General features: G+C 40.7%; 2 long non-coding RNA genes across 3 annotated transcripts; one reads left to right on the top strand and one right to left on the bottom strand.

The window, feature by feature from the left end:
• Nucleotides 1-381: 381 nt before the first annotated feature.
• Nucleotides 382-3,740, top strand: LOC129586794 (uncharacterized). 2 transcript variants are annotated; one of them, XR_008690212.1, is made up of 5 exons: nucleotides 382-529; nucleotides 592-617; nucleotides 972-998; nucleotides 1,288-2,014; nucleotides 3,326-3,740. It is a non-coding gene; the product is annotated as an uncharacterized LOC129586794 (long non-coding RNA). The 2 variants fall into 2 exon arrangements; XR_008690211.1 differs by lacking the exon at nucleotides 3,326-3,740 and adding an exon at nucleotides 2,499-3,095.
• Nucleotides 1,014-24,512, bottom strand: LOC129586796 (uncharacterized). The gene is made up of 4 exons (XR_008690213.1): nucleotides 24,160-24,512; nucleotides 22,709-22,874; nucleotides 22,517-22,630; nucleotides 1,014-1,659 (listed from the first exon to the last, which is right to left on the bottom strand). It is a non-coding gene; the product is annotated as an uncharacterized LOC129586796 (long non-coding RNA).
• Between the last annotated feature and the right edge of the window lie 54 nt (nucleotides 24,513-24,566).

The following is a 24,566-nucleotide window of genomic DNA, read 5'->3' as shown; positions in this document are numbered from 1 at the left end:
AAAAATTGACGGGGGGCAACCGGTTTCGAAAACCAGGGGGAGTCAAACTCCGAAAATTTGCCGGTTGACACCCCCCCCCTTTGACGCCCCTGCCCCTATTTATGGATTTTCCGCTTGAATATCAGAGCTTCTGATCTTGATTTATCCCTTTTTTATGTGTTTTCTCCCATTTCTCCCATTTTATGCATAAAAGCCATTATTTAGGGACACACCATTTCTCCCCATATTATAGATTTATGTAGGTGGATTTATGTAGAATCAAGTACTTACTATAGTGTGAAGAGGACTGGTAACCTACCGTTTGACGTCATCACTCTCGCATACACGGGAGGGCGGCTGCCATGGTGACATATGCGCGTTTTTTACGGTTTTTGTCAGTTTTCTCAGCATATTTCTTTTCTCTTCTATTTCTAGCCCCTCGTGTTTGGGTTTCTAAATTCAATATGATCTGTGAAATATCGGAAAGCTTTAGAGGAGAAAGGAACTGAGAATACCTTTAAAAAGGGACAATAAAATCTGTGGGCCTATGGTAAGCAATAGCACACCAGTGCATTCTGTATGCGACAGTGATGACATAGTCGACCGTTGCAGAGTCGCTTCCCAGGACTCTACCTATAGTAAGTTCTTGGTAGGATTTATGGATATGTACGTAGTGCTACCTATGACAGTTGCGCTGGTTAAGGAATCTCCGTTTTGTCGTCGGTGCCATATCAGAAAGATAACAGAAGAATAGGATATTTTGTTATGCACTCGTAACCGATAATTAAGCTCCAATAATATCATTGTTTCTCATATCGAGAAAAGATGCAATTTGTATCAGAGATGCGTTTGTATAAAACTTTAAACGTAGTCCTCTAGGATGTTGTTGTACCACTCTGTTGTTGTGCCGGTCTGAAGAATTGCCGCCTTATATCGAAATTTTATCTTTTTCAGTTCCGTATTTTTATTTTTATCCAGCCGTTTTATTTCAGATTATATTGACAGCGCAACAACTACCCGTAAGCATCGCAAATTATTTCTGCAGCGGATGCAGCGGTTGTGGCCTACAGCGCATTAAAATCAGTACTTAAGACTGATAAGAGTAAAATATTGAATCTTTTGCATTTTGGTACGAGTATCTATAAGCAGGACAAGCGTATACAGAATGTATGTTTATTTAGAAGCATATGTTTACTTAGAAGCGTACTGCCACATATGTAAATAAAGTTTACACCCCGGCCAACAAAATCACACTGACAGCGGCGGAAAACATTTTGAACAACTGAGTGTTGACCATCTTTTTTACAGCAAGGCTTCCTGCTGATACCAGTACAGGAGTTTTACTGGAAAGATCGTACACAGATCAGTTCGGAAGTCGGGAAAGTTGGTTGCAGTTGGTTGTGTCGCATATACACCCATGGCTGATTTCATTGTTGTTCATCAGAAAGCAAAACGGAGCTTTCAAGTCGGGACTTTCTATATTGCCGCACCCAGAACCCCAGTATTCACCCGACGGTTTGAACATCACTCCACATAGAGGCTTAGCGCCTTCGCATGTTGTCGTTTGGCAGTTGTCGCCGTTGGGTTGGGCACAGTCTCTCTTGCATGTCGTGGCGTAAGTGTGACGTGGGGAGGAGGATGTACACCACCCGGATGCCACGATGATGCCCGCCTTCACCTCTAAATACAAAGCGCCGTGTTATTATCTAGTCATCTCTCTACCTGTGATTGGTTGTACGCTAAACTCCTAGCGATGTATGCCGTGTACTACTGGAAGTCTATATAAGCTCGATGTGTCTCTAATATCGGTACGGGTCAGGAATTAGTCTCTTGATTTCTGACATTCTTACTTTTCTGACTTCCATGTGTCGAGGATTACGATGTGTATTGGATTAAAGGGCAGTATTTTTTAAAGGTTACCTAGAAGTTCGGGATTCGAGTCTAATCTTAGCTTTAGGGAACCGCAGTATACTCGCGCCGCACAGGCCATCGCCTTTATCTAATCCACGTAAAACACCGAGACCGGAAGTGAGAAGTAAGGCATTCGTTCGTGTTTCGCAAGGCTCCTGATAGGGATTCCTGGTTCCTGAGTTTTACGCATACCTCCATCGATCCTCCAAGTTATTTCGCAGTACCAGTTTGGGATTTAAGAGTGCTCTACCGACTGAGATATAGGCAGGGAGAAGACCACAGCCAAATCCCGTGCGCCCTTGTTCATACGACATAACGCTACCGGATGGTTGTACAAGACTTTCACCACGACAAGTGTTATAGGACAGTAAGAGAATAAGAAGAATTCTGTGAATCATTGTGTAGTCTTATACTATTTCTGGCCAAGGTGCAACAAAATTGCCGCGTTTTAACGATGTATGCAGTGAGTAGTGACGTGAATTAAAGACCTAACACAGTGAAGTGGGTACTGTATCCACTTGTCCGACCACGACCAGTCGGATAGAGCGACTCTGTCTCAAACTGTTACGGAAGATGGTAGAAGATTACGTTGATCTGGTATGAAGTAGGAAAGGAAAAGAAGAAGAGGTCCGGGTCCTGCAAACACGAGAAATACACACACGACGGAGAAGTATACGTTACCTGTCTGACGCTAGATGTTAGCAGAAGCGATAAGGGATATCCATCAACCTGGCGCTACAGGGCATGAAGATGATGATGAGACCGAAAGGTCATGGCAAATCAAGTGGGATCAAATGGGTAACCTGTTACGTCACGAGATTATCCGAAGATGATAATGCACGTCGACGAGATAGAGGAATGACCCCTGACAATAGGTGAAAGGTCACCCAGAGGTCAGTTTGAACAGCCTCACTTGGAAAGAGAAGACCAGAGCAAAAGCCTGAAGTTAATCAGATCGAGTAACAAGACTCTACTTTTGTTGGGATTACAACTCTTGACATTTGTGTGGGCGACGAGCGCCTTATATAGCCGTTGGCACCGCAAGTGCTGGCTCTTCGTACGCGCAGGTACGGGTCTGAGAACAATAGGGATTTAGAATCTAACCAATTAGAGACATCTAAGGACACGTGGACTAATCACACCGCTGCATCACTACACGTGGACAAATGAGAACATCAGGTCAACTAATACACTAGAACAATAGGTTGAGCTACGTCATCGAAGCGCGGTCACGTCGAAATGGCAAGTCGCGGTCAAAGTTCTCTGCTGGGGATTTCTGAGAAGTCGAAGTAGAGACTCGGGGTCATGACTCGCGTAGAAGATGTAGTAAAGCCTAAGCCTTAGTTGTAGAGGTAGAAGTAGTAAAGTAGTACCGATGTGTACTAAGGGACGCCAGTACACGTCACCCCGCAAACGAGATTTCGCTGCATCGTAGTGGAACAAAAGTGAAGCTCTGCGGAACGACGTGGAACGTAGAGGAAGCGAACATAGGGACATAGGAAATCGTAACATCTGCTCCATCCGCATAGTGCGTGCAACATCTAGCACTATCGCCAAATTCCATCCCGACTATCCGGTGCCATCAAAAGAGTAAGTAACATCGCTCGGTCCGGTAAGTTGTTAGTGAGTTAAAGTTAAAGGTCATCGGATCCTGGAGCGTAACTGGCAATCCGGAAGTCCAAGGAAGTGGAAAGGCGGAGAGCAGGAACGTCCATGAGATCCAAACGTATAAACGACAAAAAGTTCTTGTTCTAAGCATTAAGTGCTGTAAATTGATCATTTGATGTTATTTCGTATTTCTCTAACTGGCAACAGGACGAAAGTATTGGTCGACTAAATCCACTGTACTACGATCAACTAGTGAAAATTAAAGGATTAAAAGGTTAACTGCTACAAACAAGATTTAACAATACCCAGACTTTATGCAATAGTAAATGTTTTGACAAATACTGTACCATTTAAAAATACTAAATCTGCTGTTGGTGTAATTGACCGTAATTAACAAAAATATTGCTACTTCGAAACATAGTGTTAAAGCTTATTCGTTAAGTCGATTATATTTACATCTTACTGCGGAACTGGTAGGCGAACTAAAAGACCTTATACTACGAAGTCTGACAAATACTGAAGTTACAAATAACTGCATATATCATATGGCAATACACTGTACAACATTACTCAAACAAACAATACCCACGAAATTCAACAAGAATTCAACATAGTATGCTCAAAACATTTGTGTTTTACGTTCGTTCATAATAATTCCTGAAACGGGTTAGGGCGGGTGGGAACAAAACTGCATTAAAAAGTAATCATCGTTAACACTTCTACTGATTATGCATTTAGTTTCACTCGGGTTTAGGTATCTACACCCAATTATTGAAAAGCATTTTACTGTATTCTGCACATAGAATTTAAAATTTCTTAAAATCGGAATTATTACCGCTGCATTCATAAACTATACGACTTTAGTAGTAATTAGTTATAGTAATTGTCCTAATTTCGCAAAAATTGACAAACATTATTTTTCTGACGTTAGGGTAAAGGAGATAGGCTAAACTACGCTTAACTTGATTGTACGAACCATGCGCACGCCACTACACTACAATCATTCGACATTCTTACAGTTTTACTGGTTATCCCGGACAATCCTGAATTGTTACGTTTCACATAACTCGAACTTAGCTCAATACTATACGTCCATTTTCTTGGCTTATTCCGTACTAAATTCCAATCATCAGAAGCATCATACCGCCACATCTACATCTGCATAGTTCTGGCATTGCTGGGATTTTTCACTGCTTAGAACTTCTTAAAATCAGAGGACACAACATCCTTTGTGCCGCTATACATATTTCCGGATACAAGCACGCTAAAACTGGAAAATTTCTGTACACAAAAGAATATCCACCCATATACACAACAAAAGATAAAATCATAATTCACAGTGACCAGTAACCCCAACTAGAATCACGATACCGCACATTCTTCAATGGAAAGTAATCAGCTGCTACAAGAGACCTAATCCGCTTCATACAAAACAGTAAACAACCAAGGCAAAATCATTTACGAACAATTTCCAGCTTATAACCACTTAAATTGAATATTTCAGGTTCATGAGCTAGCACTAGTTTCACAACATTATCAGTTCAATTTTTAGCTTAAAATTTAATTCCACCGTAGAATTAATCATCTCCATCTCTCCTCTTGCACGGCAATTTCTTTTCCTACTGTTTCGTAAAAAGGTGCTCTTACGACTTCAGAATCCAAACACCAAATCTTCTTGCATTCGTCATCGTCAATTTCCAATAGGATAAAAAGCATGCAGACGATTTAGGCGATAAAATCTGTTCATATCATACTGTAGGAAATTTAAAAGATTAAAACAGTAAAAATACTGAAAATAATGACCAGACAGAAGGATTGCCGTCAGGTTATCACATAAGTAAAAATTGAATAATTTAGCTAATACTGTACCACTGATTACGTCAGTCTTTAGTGCCTCCACGACGGGCAAAACCATACGAACGTTTCGGAATATCCTCGGGAACGTCCTTCTTGGGTCTACCACCAGTACGAATAGCCCAACCACCGCCGCTGTTAAGGCTTCTCAACTCGCGCATTCCAGCTCGTGTTTTGACGATTTTCTGCTGCTTCTTCGGACTCTTTACTGCATCCTTGCTAAGCACACTGCCAACTCCTGATAACACAGACTGTCTTCGTGGAATCACTTTTTACGTTCGACTTCTGCTGCTGAGATGGCCTTAAGACGCTCAAATATTTGCTCCACACCTTCACTGACTTTTGAGCGAATACTCTTCTGTTCAACTCGTTTTTCCTTCACGTTTAGCGGACTCACACGACCTAGTTTCGACAAAACAGACTGGCTCCGCGTAATCACTTTCTGGCTTTCAACGACTGAGGATGAGCTGCCTTTCGGACGAAAACGCATTCTGTCCATCGCTTCTCGCACATTTGCACCAACATTCTTCTGCTTGACGGCTTCTTTGATACCAGTAAGTTTCACTTTCGGTGACACAAAATCTATCTTGTCAATCTGATCACTATCCCCTCCTTTCTTCAACTGCACCGGTCGTTCAGATCCCACATCCAAAGCTACACGTTTTTCCTTCTCATTTAGCGGACTCACACGGCCTCGCTTACGGGTTAATTTCCGATCATTGACAATCCATTCGCTTGCGACAACTGACTGCTTCTTATCTTCATCACAGGGTACCGCGGTTAATTTTGGAGGTAAAGATAGCCGAGACGATACACTCACGATTGGCCATCCTTCAACCTGCGTTGCAACATCAACTTTCGTCACTGGAGGTTTAGAGACCTGATTTTCCTTCTCATCGGGTTCAACAGAGACAACTCTCGCTGGGCGTCCCACGCGTCTTTTCGGACCAACATGCTTGACTGCCGTGCCCGATCCTGCTGGGCGACCGACTGTTCTCTTCTTCCGCGTTACTGGTGCCTTACGAACAACCGGTTTGACAGTATCAACACGGGACAACTTTCCATCCACAATCACCCAAGGACTTTTCTTCATAATCACGCTCTCTTTCACCGTGGTTCGTTTCACAGAGATATGAACACCTTCCGACGCCTTAGGAGGAGATTTACTCCCAACAAATTCAACCGACACAAATGAATCAAAAGAATCGTCAGCCATTTCCAGATAAGAACAGTCAATAACAGTAAAAATGCCAATCGCAGTGTAACAAGGATAAGGTGTAAATTTAAAGAATTAAAAACCTCAACATTGACAAAATTTGCAAGTCATACCGACACAGCTGATTTCGGAGCCTTCGGCTCACCACGCTACACACTGAAAACTTAACACACGAATTTTCTTACTTTACTACGGTAGGTTTTATTTGTTAACAACATTTCATGTAAAATTTTACTTTTAACTACTAATTCATATTTTCCTGAATTACTAAGTACTGAGGAGCTGATAACTCCGTTATTTTCACCTAATCATATTATTATTTGTTCAACATGAAGTACAGTACTTCAGCTCACTATCATCTTTTAGGCGTTAAGACTGAACTGTATTATTATGCATAATCCCTTCCGAAAACAATTTGGTACTTTCACCAAGAAAACTTTCACTTTCCTATCAACGTTTCTTTATTAATTCAGTGAAATATTCAAGTCACAATTAGAAACGATAATCGCCACTTTCACCGCGGCACTAATAATTTTAAGATTGACACCTTTTCTGTAAAGAGTTCACTTTTCCAGTAATAATTTCACACAGAAAAATTATGATGTAATAATTATGTATTAAGAAACCACCTCGATTACAAATTTCATTATACGCAACATTACGGTAACTTTCTGAACTGGCCAGTGAATGGTGTGGAAAGATGACACCGGGGGGCGCCATCACTGCCACATTTCGTTAGGCTTGTATTTATTTCGCTGCTCAAAACAATTTCTTACTGGAATTTTAGACAAAGCTAATTTCTCTGGACTACGAGATTCCATTTCTCAAATTATACAAAATCTATAGCTGTACTGCTCAGTTTTGAAAAGCTACTACACTAGGATTCTCACCATACTATTATCTGAAATTACAATTTCTACAACTAAATACCGAATTCCGTAATTATACTTAATTATAAGTAAAATTTACACTTTCCTATTTTGTATCCTTACTACTGCACACTTGGCAAAAGAGGAAAAATAATGCATTACAAAAATTTATTTCAGAACTTGATACCGATTCACTCCGTGCATATTGCAAAGGTATTCTGAATGTCGCACTCACTGCGCCGCTACGAGTTTTTATCATCAGTTTATCTGATGCTGCTCGAGATGGCAGGTAATTACTGCTGTAATCTTAACATTTTTTAAATTCCCATAAAAATTTGTAAAAATTAGTATCTCACTGAGTACTGATCTCTGTACACGTATTTATCCGTTAAATTTCGAATTACCCAATATTCATGGCTTTTAACCCGTATACCATTCCGAATAAACAGTTCAATCGTAATTTTCACTCTGTGCAAAAATACAAAAATGTTAACATTTTCCACATACAGTATTCAGTTATGACGGTTATTTTAACAAACGGTTGGAAACCATGGTGGTATGCCATGACGTGAAATAAACACGTACTGTGCATAGGAAAACTTCATTACAATCAAAAAGCACCATGTTATAATTATTACAATATGTACCGTGGAGGTACATCGGTACAACTACCAATTACCGTCATAATTATGTACATATCCGCTACACCGCTTAGTCACTAATTCACCGTGTCGAAACCAAGTTTTCATTTCTCAGCAAAAGATTCATAAAATTCCGAATAATTAATAATAAGAACCATGGTGGAGTGCCATGCCGTGATATAACTATTTGAGAACCTTTTATCATATACCGGCTGAGTTTGTCTTATTCTCGAAACTCTGACTTCTCCTCTCAACAAAACCATACAATTTACATAGGCTAAATATTTCAGACAATCTGCTCGTCATTTATCAAAAATTGATATAAATCTCTCCGTAACATAAATTATCACACAATGTAAACGGCTGAAATTGCGGCTAGTGAATGGTGTGGAAAGGTGACACCAGGAGTCACCAACACCGTTACTGCCCAATATCGGTTGGATTTTCTCTCTCAATTCTTAAAACCGAAACCTACTGTATATTCACATTTCATTTACCAAACCTAAGTGTTCATTGATCCGGTAAAAGATAAAACCTCAATAATTTATCGATCAAAAGCTCGGGAAATTATATTTCATTCCGCTCAACGATAATTCTTCTTCGAAAATTATTAAAAATTATACTGCTGGGTATTCTGTTTCAATTAAACGGGTTTTAAGGGTGGGTGGGACTATTTGTCCACTTCCCGAGTTCATACAACAGAATAATGCCTATATTATTGATTCTGAGATTTCTGTAACTCGAAAGGTCATTACGTATTAGCCAACATATTTCCATTTCTTCAGAGGTTATAACCGTAAATTATTAATCGATTCCGCATATTTCAATTACATCACATTACCAAAACTTCCACTTATACGAGTTTTGCGTCAAGTTGCGCTGTACGCATTTTGTCTTCATAATCATAACTTATCCTCTATTCGCTGAAAATTACTGCATTTCTCTAGCTTGGAGATATTTCGCGAATTCATAGTAGATATTTTCCGCTCACAGTTGTAGTTCGATAAATATCAACAATTCTCTTAGCCAAGTACTTATACTTAATACGCATTGCTTACCGCTCGTTCATATTCAAAACATTATCCTTAAATTTGATCACTGCATAATTCTTTAAAAATATTACGTTTCGGTAAACTATATCGATACCTTTTTAATCCGACGACTTATATAACAGATCCATCGTTTGGGCGCATGACGTGAACTAAAACTCCTGCTATGTTATATTTGAAAATTCTCGCTTCGTCATAACTGGTACTGACAGTCACACGATGAGATACTGACGTACCATTGTCTGGGAAAGTTAATCTCTTCTAAAATTATCCATATTAGTGAGTTTCTCACAAATGCCGTTTAAGTAATTCAAATTATTCAATGTACTTCGCAAGCTCAAAATCTACAGATTTTACTGTGATAATAATTACTTCATATAATGACCAATCCTTTACTACGACTCACAACACCGCCTCACAGAATTATCACATAGGATTTACCATTGCTTCATGACAGAAACTGAGCTTTTTCAAAATTCAAAAACCCAACATTCATCATTTCACCAATCCCAAACACTCTTCCATCACTTAAATTTTACAGCCAATTTGATATCAGCTTAATTTCACGTTAATTAACAAAATTTATTTTACTGTCGCCAAAATGCCGGTTTACGTTTCCAGGTTTTCTAACAACTCATAACAGCATACACCGTATGGACGGATTTTCTACTGCTGTAGCCACTGTACTACAATTCATCGTACTAACCCAAATTTCAAATTTCGTACTACATAAGTCCACTGAGTTCATAAGATTATTCGCATTTTGTACTTCTCAAAAATATGCTCATATTCTCCAGGAAATTCTCAGAAGATTTTAATTCGTTTTCTTGAAGTTTCATTAACTTGAAACACGTATACTGAATAACTTGCAAATATAATTTCAGTCTCAAAGTGCGCTTAAGTTTGCCACACTACTACTGCGCTTCTGCAAAAATTTACGTTAAATCCTGCTAACCTTTGATTATGCTTAATATCATGAGCAAGTAAACATAGATAAGACAAACTTATCGCTCCGAGCCACTACACTTCAATTCAGCGTATTATCGTAATAATTTAAAAATTTTCATCCCTTGATCATTACTGAAGCCTGCTTTCACCATAATAATTATGTTAATTTCCGACACAGAATTTAATATTCGAGTCAATAGGTTTCAACAAGCGATTTTTCGTAATAACCTACTGAAGTATATTTCTTAAAAACTTTACGTTTTCTTCTTCGCTTTAGCCGGTTTTGCCGCTTTCGGTTGCATACCAAATTTTTCAACAGGCTTAATAATTCTACCGCTCTTAGTACGATTAATTACGACTGGACTAGGAGCTAGCATCTGAATTTGTTCGGGTGTTAAGTCATTTTCCTTAAGTTCAGGGAACGTCGGTTCTGGTAACAGAACTCTCTCACTTTGTACTTCCATACCTTCTTTACATTTTAACGGTTTAGCAACCTTGTCCTCGGGCTCATTTTCTGACGCAAATTCGCGAAAAGTAAAGGGCTTCAATCTCGACACATGCGCTCTGTCACGTTTTACATTACCACGCGTATTCGAGGTCACAATATAATGTGCATCATCCACTTTCTTTTCAATAGTATATCCTGCCGTCCATTTCGGTAATAAAGAATTATTCTTCCCCTTAGTTTGACCAATCTTATGCATCATTACCTGATCACCTACTTTATATTCAACAGCAATTTTATTTTCATCATACCTGATTTTATCCCTGAATTTATGCTGCAATTCATTAGTATGGACAAGATCCAAACACTCCGCTAAAGTCTGCTGTAGCTTCTGCACATACACATGTGCTGGAATAGGATACTTTTCGAGATCAACCTCCGGGATAAAATTATGAATAGGAAGACGCATCTTAGTACCGTACATTATTTCGAAGGGTGAAAATCCAGTACGATTTACTACCTTGCAATTAAAAGCTGCACACAAACCGGGTAAAAATGAATCCCAATCTGTTTGCTTATCATTAATATACTTAGCGATAGCTTTCTTAGCTTCACCAACACGTTTCTCCACAAGACCGTTGCCTTGCTGATGTCCGGCTGTAGTCGGAACATGCGTAGTATCCGTAAGTGCCATTAATTCCTTAAATACTTCAGACATAAAATTTGAACCACGGTCACTCGTAATACTGACCGGCATACCGAAAACCATACAAATTCTTTTATATAAAAATTGCGCTAACCTAAAAGCATCAATAGTTTTCACAGCTTCCATTACTACGTATTTTGACCCATAATCTAATGCAATAATAATATTCTTATTTTCATCTTTACTGGTAGGGAGCGCTGGTGCAATATCAATTGCCCATGCTGAACGCGGTTCTACGATCGGGTTCGTCATCATATAACCGGGTGTTGCTGTGTTCTGCGGGTTGATCGCCTGACACTGCACACATGACTTACAATACTTCTCAATATCAATTCTCATACCAGGCCAATAAAAATGCCTATACATTCTCAAAAATGTCGGAGTGACACCTAAATGTGCACTATGTACTTTATCGTGATTTTCTTGAAGAAATTTCAATCGCCACTGAAAAGGTACATAAAACATAAAATATTCTTTACCTTCCATGGTATATCGGTAATACAGTACTATCTGTCTTAAAACTAATTTTTTCAGCTGCTTAATTTCGAACGGTGCTAATTTAATACCATCAGCTTCCTTTTTAGCTGCTAAACGCCACCTCTGAATAGCAGGATCCTTAGACTGCTCATTCGCCCAAAACTGTGCCTTATCCTGTGGTACGAACATATACTGCTTAATTCCTGCCGGACCATTCTGGTCATTGGGAGTAAACGCTCTAACTTCCATAGTCATACACTGCAATCTACTAGACTCAATTTTAGCTTCGCGTAGTCTAACTTTCTCGCACTGCCTTTGCAAATTCTCATCACCATTAAACGGTTCACCTTCCCTATAATCAACTTCTACATCCGACTCATTAGATGCCGGTTCCGGCTGATCACCCGGATTACGCGATAATGCATCTGCTATAACGTTGTCTTTGCCTTTTACATACCCTGGCTTAATATTAAACTGCTGAAGATAGAGTGCCCATCGGCCGATGCGACTACCCATATCTTTTAAATTATGCAAAAATGTTAACGCTTGATGGTCCGTGTGGACTTCAACGTACTTATCACCAATATAATGTTTCCATTTCTTAAAAGCTGAAACCAAACCAAAAGTTTCGAGTTCTGTCGGGAAATAATTTTTCTTCTGCGAACCAGATATTACTTTACTTAAAAATGCTACCGGTTTCCACTCACCATTAATTTCCTGCTGCAATACTGCACCGACTGCTATTCTGCTCGCATCTACATGAATTTTCGTCTTAGCTCCCGGATCAAACCGTGCTAGTACTGGGGCTTCCATTAACGCTTTCTTGAGGGCTTTCACTGCTCCGTCCTGTTCCTGACCCCATTTAAATTGCGCTTTTTTAGGAATCAACCGCTGCAACGGTTCTGCCTTCTCCTGAAAGTGGTCAATAAACTGTCGGTAGTAACCGACCATACCCAAAAACCGCATAATATCCTTCCTGTCCTTGAACGGACCGAACTTCTGTACCGCTTCCGTTTTCTCCGGATCACACGAAATTCCATCCTTGTCAACAACATGACCAAGAAAATTAATTTTATCAACATAAAATTCACACTTCTCTGGACTAATAGTCCAGCCACACTCTTCTAATCGTAACAGTAATTCTGCAATATCTTTCTTATGCTGTGCTTTATTCTTACTGTAACAAATAATATCATCAATAAAAACTAACGCATTCTTCCATTTAATACCAACAAGTGACAGGTCCATGGCGCGCTGAAAAGCCGCTGGAGCGTCTTTCATCCCGAAAGGTAGTACTGCATAGTCATACTGATACTGAAAGTCTTCACCTACCATAGTTGCTTTTTGCTTATCTTCATCCTTACTTAAGCTTAATTTGCCAAAAACCGCTTTTTAAATCAATTTTACTAAAAACTGTAGCACCTCGAAGTGCGTTCAAAATATCATCGACTCTCGGTAACGGATAGCTACTTCCCAATAATTTAGTATTTAATTTACGAAAATCAACCGTCAACCTACGTGACCCATCCTTCTTTTTTACAATACAAATCGGACTTCCCCACGGAGAATTCGTAGGTTCGATTATTCCGTCCTTAATCATCTCTTCAGTTTTAGATCTTAACCACTTACGGTCTTCCAATGATGTGCGATACGGCGGAGACTTCACAGGCGGACTATCTCCCGTATTTACCGGATGCTCATAAATAGTACAACAGCCAACTGGCCTATCCTTAGTCGGTAACACACCTTTAGCCTTATACACTGACCGCTTAAAATCTGCTTTATCTTCCTGATTCGCTAAATTTCCAAATTTAATTTTACTAAAAGTTTCTTCCGTTTCCTCGTCAATTATATTAGCATCGGGCATTTTATGAATATTCATAGCCATACACTCACAAGTGGTAGCTACACTACATACTGCATCGTGATAATTTTCCTTAAATTCTTTCGAGTCAACATTATAAACTTCTTCAACGAGCGATAAATTTCCCAGGTTAAAATTTTGATCAAATTCTATACGTTCATCCGACATATTCATAACAGGTATACGGCAAAAGCCTTTTTCACTTACGTCGATAACACCGTCAAACAATAAAAGTTGACCGACTCGTCTACCTTCATATTCGAAATCATGTTCAACTAAGCCTTTACTTACCCAATCTGCAATTTTCTCATCCGACTTATTAATTTTCGCCCGAATTATTCCTTTCGTCCGAGGCTGAATACTGACTTCATGCTGTGGCACCAATTCAATCCTATTAAATTCTGCAATCGGCTTCGGCCGGTTTCGCCGTGTTTCCTCTAATGTCGGAATCTCATTCTGCGGTTCATTATCAGAATTTCCGTTCTGTTTTTCAGTACCTGTTTGCGTTTGCTGACCAGCTACGTTATTCGCGAATTTTTCTTTACGCACATTACCGCTTCTCTGCTTATTATTCGCAAATTTTGACGAATCAACCTTAGCTACTCCTGCCGGTAATTTCCTAGCTTTAGCTAACTTGCTCGCATCTAACTGTACCGAAGCGCGATGATCTGCCGCTGAGATCGGCGCTTTACCCATATAAACGTCCTGACTATCATTAGCCGGTACAAACTGCCCATTTACGAACTCGGCTGTGTTGTCTTCTACTAGCGCAAATCTATTAGAAAACTTCGGATCCGCCACACTCTGCGTACCATAATTGCTACCGGTATTCTGAGACAACGCTGCACCTTGACGCATCTGATTACATAATTCACACTCTCGTTCTACTTGATCAATTTGTAGCAACATATCAAACCAATAAAAGTTTTCAACCAAGTAGCGATAAGTCGTCGTACCTTGCAATAAATTATCGTGCTTAATAGCAAAATGTACGCTCTGAATTAGTTTCACTCTCCAGTTAAATGGGACAAAAAGTCTCGGGTTAGAGGCTCTAGCGTCATTTTTACGATATAACACACCATCACGTACCGTAAAATCATTAATTTCTTCTCTTATGAATTTAGTATCCGCTTTTTCTGGGTGGGTAAACATATGATACCAACTCTTCGAATCCTTCTGAATTTTCTGCTGTTCACGCCAGAATTTAATATCAAGAAATTCATCAAACGAGGGAATATAATCCTTAAATTTCGGGTCTACCCGCGGAGTCATCCAATTTTTAAAATTAGTATCTCTCTTAACACGTTGAGGCATACCTCTACATTGTGCTTCAATATTATTCCGAAAATTTCCGCTACCGCTGCCACGCTGGTTTACTGACACAATATTCAACGTTTTACCACCAACAGTTAATTCTTGAACTTTCCTCTCAACTGGCTGTTTTGTACTCGTATTCTGATTAGACTGAGAATTTCGCACGTTATTGCCTGTACGTTTCGTCACAGAATTACCGGGCGGTGCTCCTGCTGAACTACCAGCTATACCCCCGCAAACTTGACCACTGCTTCCGGAAAACTGAGGACTAATAATATTATCCGACCAAGACTGATTCTTATACCCCCGCAAACTTGCTTGCGTCCGTCCCTGATTCACGTTTTCAGACTGTTTAAAATTATTAGCAAAATTTACTTTCGTTTTTCCAATAGGTTTGCGAATTTTTGCAGAATTAGCATTAATCGCATACGAATCTATGGGCGGGTTATTATTCTGAATTTCTCCATCAAAATCGAACGATTCTGGCTCTCTCGGCCATCTTACGTTAGCATCATTCAATCCAGCCTGACTCCACTCTTTTGGTGCGTCGGCGAAAATGTTATGTGCTGTTTCATACGTTACAAATTCAGCATTTTCAGCATAAGGTGCAAGCCCCAAAGGCCTCGTACGTAATAACGCCGGGATTGCTGGAGTTTCCAAAATGTATGGCGCTGCTGCGGGATTAAAGTGATGAAATTTAATCATCTCATCAAACCTATACCTAGTACGCTTTGTATACGCATGACGCTCCTCGTCTCGGCAACAAAGACGCAAAGACATAGTGTTAAAATCAAGCGCAAATGGTTTCCCAAAAAGGAAATCCATTCCCAAAATGATATGATCACGATCAACTTTGGAACTAACTGTACACGTATGTTCAAAAATCGTACCAAATTCACGAATCGTAATTATTGCAGATAAAGGCTCCACCTTACATAAATTTTCATATGCAGAATCTACCATCATTTCTTCCATATGGTCATCGCACCGCATAACTGCTAAACCCATCTTTTGAGCTAACTTGAGCGGAATTATCGAAATACTTGCCCCAGTATCGATCATGACCTTGGACTGCCGGTGATTAACATTGAGCACACACATCCATGTTTGTGCATCAATCGTCGGCTTATGCATATCCAGATTAGAAACTTGGACTTGAGATAAGTCCACATTTACCGCGACGTTATTTCGCTTTTTACCTTTCCTCAACGAATTGGTATTATAACTCGATTCGATCATATTATTCTGAACACTATTTCTTTCCGTAAACTCTTGACCTGCCAACACGTTTTGGTTTTCGGACGACCAACCATCATTCTGTTGCTCATTATCGGAATAATTTACATCAATTACTGGTTGAAGGTTTTCCTGGTAATTATTACCCATAACTGTCGGTTCAACGGCACTCGGATCTGCCTGATAATTATTATTTGCCTCAACCTGTTGCTCAATATCGCAGTTTTCAAAATTATTTCCTGGCTGATCCGCATAAGTAATAATTTCCTGAGGACTGCTGCCTAAACCGGCCTGAAAATCGTTCTCTAAATCTGCCTGATAACCGCCGTCTTCATCGCTATGAAACTGCTCGTTTTCGGCCACGGTAAAACTCCGACCCAAATTGATTTCCACTTTCTCAAAGTCACGCATTACTTGAATTAACTCATGCTGATTAACAATTTTCCTCAGAAACAATTTTTCATACCAGTCAAGCTTGTTCGGGTTCAATCCCTCTAACAAAATACTGACTCTCTCCTCCTGTGATAATTTCAATTCTTCAAACCACAGTATAAAACTGTCCACGTAACTGTCCACTGTGTCATTTTCACTGAATTTTCGAGCTGACATTTCTCGCCTTATTTCTTGCGACGTGAACGAGTCATTAAAATGTTCCAAAATTTCTTTCTTATAAAAATTTTCCCAAGATTCATTTGGTTTATCTCTTATCAAATTTTGGAACCACACAACTGCATTGCCTTCCAGAGCGGCTAATACTTGGCGACATGTCATATTATCATTCCAGCCATTACAAGTACGACACTGTTCGACTTGTAAAAGCCATTTCCGTACTGAACCAGATTTCGTTTTACCGCTATACGACTGTAATTTCATTATTTCATTACGATCAGAACAATTTTTATTTACACTCTGTATCAGTTTCATTATTTCCGAAAATTCACCAGTATCTGCAGTTCCATTTACCTGCTGTAAAACATGGTCATCACGTGACCTTCTTACCTGATTCGGACGATTTCCGTCTTCGACTGCATTATTGTGCTGTGCTGCGTTATGACCGACCTGTGTCCTTTGCTGATTTATCCGCTCGATTGCTTCATTATTTTTCACTTGAAATCTTACTTCCTTGACCTGGGTCTCAATACCCGGTACTGACCGATTCGGTTGTTCTCCGTACTGCTTAGGTACATTCTCCCTTTCAACGGGTGATCCCAACTGGCCAACCGGGAGAGTTTCACCCCCGCAAACTTTACCACCACCGTCCGGAGAAAATTCACCCCCGCAAACTTGATATGCGCCGGTACTTCCATTAAATGGAGTTCTTACAGAGTTTGACTGCGACGTATTACTTACGTTCATGGCCTTGAAGCCTCCTGGCGAACTGCAGTTATTAATCGTAACATCTGACTGCCTGGTGTTTTCAGATATCGGCGGCCGACAACACATTATGTTAGCCGTGCTCACAGGTTTTTCTGCTTCGAAGGATTTCTCCTTACTGAAACACGACACTTGGCCAGTAACCGTGCTGTAATTAAGCCGATTACTTAGCTCTTCGAAAATATACTGTGACTTTCCCATGTATTCGTGCATTGCTTGCACTTTGTCCTGAATCTCTTTTGAAAACCCGTCTTTCCGAACACATTCCTCATGCAATCTTTCATTTTCTTTAATGGCCTCACTTAACTTTTCGTTCAAGAATACTCTGGCCTGCTCTGCCCTACTTACATTTCTATTTAACTGTTCAATTTCTCGTGCATTTCGCTCATTTTCTTTGAATACTGCAAGCAAAGTTGCTTGGTGCACTTGCATCAGCTTTTCATTTTCCGCTTTTAACTGTTGCATCTGTTCTGTTACGAATTTCAATTCAGAATCAATTTCCAAATAACTTTCCATTATTTCTGAAAAGTTACTTTTATCAAGCTCTAATTTCTTATTAATTTTTTCTGTTAGTTCACATTTCTCTGATACAGCTTTCAGCTTTTCATCCATTAATTTGAAATCTGCTACCAATCCCGAAAATTTCTGTTTTACGACGTTCAATTCCCCGTGCAGTATGCTGTTTTCATACTTTTCACGTCAATGGCACTAAGCCCATTGACAAGGATGATGATTTGAATTTCGATGACTGGATATGGGGCAGACCCCAGTCGTCAGAGGAAAGTATTTTCGAGGTCAATGAAACTAATTTCGATAGTTACTCTTGGTTGAATAAGGAAGCACCGCAAAGCGGTGCTGGCGCAAGTTCAAAACCCTCTATGCGGTACGAATCGAGGCAGGTAATTTATGGTAGTCACTCCTTATTGGATGTTGATTTACCGAGAAATGACACAGATAAATGGTCGTCTGATTTATCACAAATTATTCAGGAAAAGGGCGCCAGCCCATTACCGACAGAATTCCCACAAGAAGTGTTTAAAGTGGTACAGAAATTGCAAACTTTGCAGTCCGAACAAGACGTGAGATCTGCAGTCACAGAAAATGCCGGTACTCTAATACGTTGTACAAGGCACTTTCCTATCCTACGACAGCAACAAACTGACTCCCAAAACGAAATAAGAAGGTTAAACGAAACATTAAGCCAAACATCGCTCCTTTCTGAACTACTGATTTTATTCTGACTTAATGCACTGCTTACCGCTGATAATTGCGACGACAACGTATTATTCCATCCTCAACACGAAATGTTACCGCCTGAACTTGAATCATCCGACTGCCATATATTCTGACCGACATTTACACCACCACTCCGGGCGTTTGTTACTGTCGACCAATTTACTTTTTCACCAAAATTATTCACTTGGGAGATTACAAGCTGCCCATCTGAGTTTCCCACTGGTGGAATTACCACTTGTGGAGTTACCGAATTATTCGGGTTTACCGCATTATATGGATTTACCACCGGCACTGACCAACCAGTTACTGACTGCATACGCTGAGAGGAAGGATTCATAATTTGTGCGCCAATGGAAGAACCGTTTGACAGGTCTACCAGAGGAGCCTTATTTACCCCGGAACTACCGCTAGTTACCGTGACACTATTAAAATGCCTATCTGACATAACCGCTGTGTTCTGAGACTTACTCTGCCTTAATGCCATTCTGACTTTTACGCTTTTACTTCCTCCAGGTGTGAATCAAACTGCTGATTGGCCCGAGATTTTTTCGTATCAGGGTCTGCGACCGACATTTTGTTCGTTTCAGGCAACCGCGGCTGTACCGTACCGTTTAAACGGGTTTTGGTAAGCAAAAGTTGCTCTGTTCCAACTGGTTGATTACACAACCAGTTTGTATTACCCACCGACCGATTACAGCGATACCGTACCACTAAGTGGATTAAGTACACCGCAACGATCTGCTTCGTATTACCGCTTTACACGCACCTTCGCGTGCAAAAGCTACTTGTATTATTTCGTTTATGCTACTGACCTTTAAGGTTTCAGAAGCTTCACTTCGTATTTCAGTGCTACTGCTACATACCGTACCACTAAGTGGATTAAGTAGGAGCAATTGCACCGTTCCCACTGGATGACGAATCACCCAGTTTGTATTACCCACCGACCGATTACCGCGATACCGTACCACTAAGTGGATTAAGTACACCGCAACGATCTGCTTCGTATTACCGCTTCACACGCACCTTCGCGTGCAAAAGCTACTTGTATTATTTCGTTTATGCTACTGACCTTTAAGGTTTCAGAAGCTTCACTTCGTATTTCAGTGCTACTGCTACATACCGTACCACTAAGTGGATTAAGTAGGAGCAATTGCACCGTTCCCACTGGATGACGAATCACCCAGTTTGTATTACCCACGGGCTGACAGAACAACTGACAGAACCGTTTCGTTTGAACCCACCAGACGAAAAGTACTGCTTAACGCTGGTTTCGTATTTCGTTGTTACAGCATACACTTAAGTATGCATGTACAACTTGCTTTCGTTACGTTTCAATTTACCACAGCTGACCTTTCAGGTTTCAGCTGTTTACTGTATTTTACCGCTAGTTACACACTGTGGCTGAATTCCGCCTATCAGTGATACCGCGTTAACACAACACGAGACGGTTATATCCGCTCTGTTGATTTACCGAAATTCGAGAATTTTCAAAATCGTAGAGTAGTGGCTTTTCCACTAACTCGAGAATTTTCAGAATCGTAGAGTAGTGGCTTTTCCACTAACTCGAGAATTTTCAAAATCGTGGAGTAGTGGCTTTTCCACTAACTCAGATACGAAAGTTCAATGTTTTGCAAGGTTTCGATTTAAAGAACGGCTAAATCTCTGCGAATTTTCGCACGTTTTACTTACAAATTCCACTCAGCGTTTCCTTGCTGATATTGCCGTTCGTTTCGCGAGATCACAACTGACCTTTAAGGTTTCAGTTGTCCAAATCCAATCGTTGATTTATCGTAGCCAACCTTTGTGGTTTTTCGGCTACTGTACGGTTACTTTAACCAAATTTCACTGTTAAAATGATGCTGCAAATTCACACACACTGGCGGCTTGTCGGCCCACGAATACCACACAGAATAATCAAATGATAATCAATTTTATTTTAGAATTAGTACAGCTTTCGCTTCAAGGGAGGCCTATGCTGTACGGTCCCCTATAGCCACCCTGTGCCTTAAGGACACTAGTACCTTAAGGGCACACCAGATCAGTTGATCAGAAAAGAAAGTGGGATTATTTCACCCGAAGAGAGAAAGATGAGAGACAGATGCCCGGGGGCTTGGGCGAGGGAAGAGACCCTCGGTCAGTTTTGTGGGATTACAATACCCTTACTCTGACCTGGACCAATTTTCGATTTACGGTTACAAAAGAAAATACAAAATAACGTACCATCTACAATTTTCCGTAACATCGGGAAAATAAGAACCATCGGTGGGCGCCATGACGTGAATTAAAGACCTAACACAGTGAAGTGGGTACTGTATCCACTTGTCCGACCACGTCCAGTCGGATAGAGCGACTCTGTCTCAAACTGTTACGGAAGATGGTAGAAGATTACGTTGATCTGGTATGAAGTAGGAAAGGAAAAGAAGAAGAGGTCCGGGTCCTGCAAACACGAGAAATACACACACGACGGAGAAGTATACGTTACCTGTCCGACGCTAGATGTTAGCAGAAGCGATAAGGGATATCCATCAACCTGGCGCTACAGGGCATGAAGATGATGATGAGACCGAAAGGTCATGGCAAATCAAGTGGGATCAAACGGGTAACCTGTTACGTCACGAGATTATCCGAAGATGATAATGCACGTCGACGAGATAGAGGAATGACCCCTGACAATAGGTGAAAGGTCACCCAGAGGTCAGTTTGAACAGCCTCACTTGGAAAGAGAAGACCAGAGCAAAAGCCTGAAGTTAATCAGATCGAGTAACAAGACTCTACTTTTGTTGGGATTACAACTCTTGACATTTGTGTGGGCGACGAGCGCCTTATATAGCCGTTGGCACCGCAAGTGCTGGCTCTTCGTACGCGCAGGTACGGGTCTGAGAACAATAGGGATTTAGAATCTAACCAATTAGAGACATCTAAGGACACGTGGACTAATCACACCGCTGCATCACTACACGTGGACAAATGAGAACATCAGGTCAACTAATACACTAGAACAATAGGTTGAGCTACGTCATCGGAGCGCGGTCACGTCGAAATGGCAAGTCGCGGTCAAAGTTCTCTGCTGGGGATTTCTGAGAAGTCGAAGTAGAGACTCGGGGTCAGGACTCGCGTAGAAGATGTAGTAAAGCCTAAGCCTTAGTTGTAGAGGTAGAAGTAGTAAAGTAGTACCGATGTGTACTAAGGGACACCAGTACACGTCAGTAGTACAAAATCAAGAATCGCACTGGTTAAGATACAAATCCTGAAGAACTTTTGATTTGACTATTAAAGTCTTGTAAAAAGTTTTACTGTACTGTAATTATTATATTTTTTGCAGTCGTTGTAAATTCTAATGCAATCCTAGCTAAAGTAACTAACGTGTTGCTAAGCTAGCACCAAACCTGTAAGGCCTCGTCTGATTTCTTATGCGTGTCTAGTTTAGATACTCGTACTTAAGCGTAGCTAGATTCATTACGGTACAGAAATGGGACACCCTTTGATGCGCGCCACCAAGGTACAGTACAGACTGCGCATATCTAGAGGGGGCTCTCTTCGGTTTCATGTATCGAATCCTATGTTTTGGCCCCGTATCGCTGCAACTGAGCTCGCTTCGATCGTATGGCGCACTGCTTATGATCGCACTGCTTATGAGTTATGAGTGTCGGTTTTGTGTAAGGACTTTCTGGGCCTTACACAAAACTTACAGATTTACGGTCGCTAGGGTGCGCTGATCTTATACGCCATCGTCAACATTGCTGAAGGCGATACGGGCATTAATACCTGGGAATACAATAGCTGAAATACCTGGGAATAGTGTTCGATCCCAAGCTGACTTGGACACATCAGGTTGCTCAGTTAACTCCAATGAACTTACATCTTCTTGAAGTGGCTGCGATGTCCCTCTATCGCTTACAAACACTGAAAGATATGAACATAGCACATGCTTTGGTACAATACCCTGAACAACAACATTTGCACAAATCTCCATCGTCGTACATTGTGCAGCGCCTGGATGCGATGGGATTTAAGTTTCCTACCAATGTTGTTTTTCGTGTACAGCAAGTTCTTCCCTACTTCTACGCGTCTTTGCGCTCCAGGGTCATCATTTCAGCACTGCAGGCATCAGCCGTGAATCACCATATAACTGCCAAGCGTCTCCTCTCTACAGGACATATGTTAATTTATACCGATAGATCAAAACAAGGCGATAATGTTGGAGCTGCTGTTGTTGTTTTTACTGGCCAACAAGTGTAACGGAAAGAACACCGACTACCGGCTCACGCAACTGTTGCGCAAGCGGAATTGTATGCAGTCCATCAAGCTTTGCTGTACATGGGGCAGTCGGAAGTGCGTCGTGCTTTTCTATATTCTGACTCGAAAGCTGTATTGGATGGTATCAGTGCCACTATTTATGGTTCGCCTAACAAAGACATCAAAGAAGTCTGCTGTGGTTGCTTTCGCGCGGTGTTGAAGTAACCCTTCAGTGGATCCCAGCTCATATTGGTATTTATGGAATGAAATGGCAGATTTGGCGGCAAAACAAGGAGCGCATTTACCGGAAAACGGAGGTTTGCAACTGCCGTTGTCAAAAGCGTCGTTTAGACAACTATTAAGCACTTCCATTTCTGCCGAATGGCAGAAAAATTGGTCAGCATCTCAAAAAGGGAGAGCTCTCTACAATGTCCAACCGAATGTGTCTTACTCGATATGGAGAAAGCCAGTACCGGTCACACGAAAAATGCAGGCACTTCTGACCCAACTTCGAATGGACTATTCTAGACTTAACGCGTCCCGACCTTCTCAGATATATGGGAATCCATCTTTGTGCTCTTGTGGTTTTGCACCGGAAACAACATACCATTTTTTCTATCATTGTTCTATTTATAAGCATCCCTCGTTTACTGTTTTGCGAAGTTCCCTGGAACATGCTGGCTTTACAGGACTGGGTTTCCTTTCCGTTGCCGCTGCTTTCTAAAGTTTTGGAGTTCTCAAACAGATTTCGGTGATCCAGTGATAAGCGACTAGTTTTTACTGTCTGTGCTTACTCTGTTCCCTTGGCAATTCTAATAATTTTATATTTGTTGGAGCAATGGTCCTTGAAAGGACTACGCTGTATGTTTATGCAACAACAACAACAACAACATACTGGCATAAGGGCAAAAAAAATATTAATTATAAAATTGGTCGTTACAATTTTGCACTACTGGCTTTACAAAAGTTCATGGAGATTTGGATAACTCTTCAACTCTGTATTGTTGCATTTTTTGAACACCAGAATGTCGTGGTGACAGGTATTAAGTGCTATTTCTGCAATGAAATAATGAAAGGAAAAGGTATTACCTACGGCAAAGAGGAATATGGACCATCTTGCTCTGTATCAACAAATGCCGTAAACTGTCCAGATAATATTGATACATGCAGGCAAGATTTTGAGAGCCACACTATACCATGGGTCAAGACAATGTCCTTTCAAAGTTGTGGCTCCAAATCGAAGGAATTCGGAAAGATCTGCAAAACCACAGAGCGCTGGGCGGAAAATGGGACTAGGATTTACAATTCTTTGACTTGCACAGCATACTGTGATAGTGACATACCCTGCCGAAAAAAGTGAGATCGTAGCTCGTTGCGAGAATATGACTCCACATATCAACGGGACTGTTTACTATGTCCGCTCTCGCATTGGTGCAATGCGTGTTTCATCCGATTCCTATATGGTTAGAAATAAGCCAATTAGAAATAGCTATGTGGTTGGCAGGCGTGTGTAATGACGTCATACTGCTAGCTAGTTATTGGCTGGGTTTGAAATAAATGCTCCAATCGCCAAATTCAGTAACTTTTATCATAGCATTCAAAC

This window comes from Paramacrobiotus metropolitanus, unplaced genomic scaffold (assembly GCF_019649055.1).
Source record: "Paramacrobiotus metropolitanus isolate TYO unplaced genomic scaffold, Prichtersi_v1.0 Parri_scaffold0000022, whole genome shotgun sequence".
In the NCBI taxonomy this organism is placed as follows: domain Eukaryota; kingdom Metazoa; phylum Tardigrada; class Eutardigrada; order Parachela; family Macrobiotidae; genus Paramacrobiotus; species Paramacrobiotus metropolitanus.
This window is presented reverse-complemented; position numbering and strand designations above follow the sequence as displayed.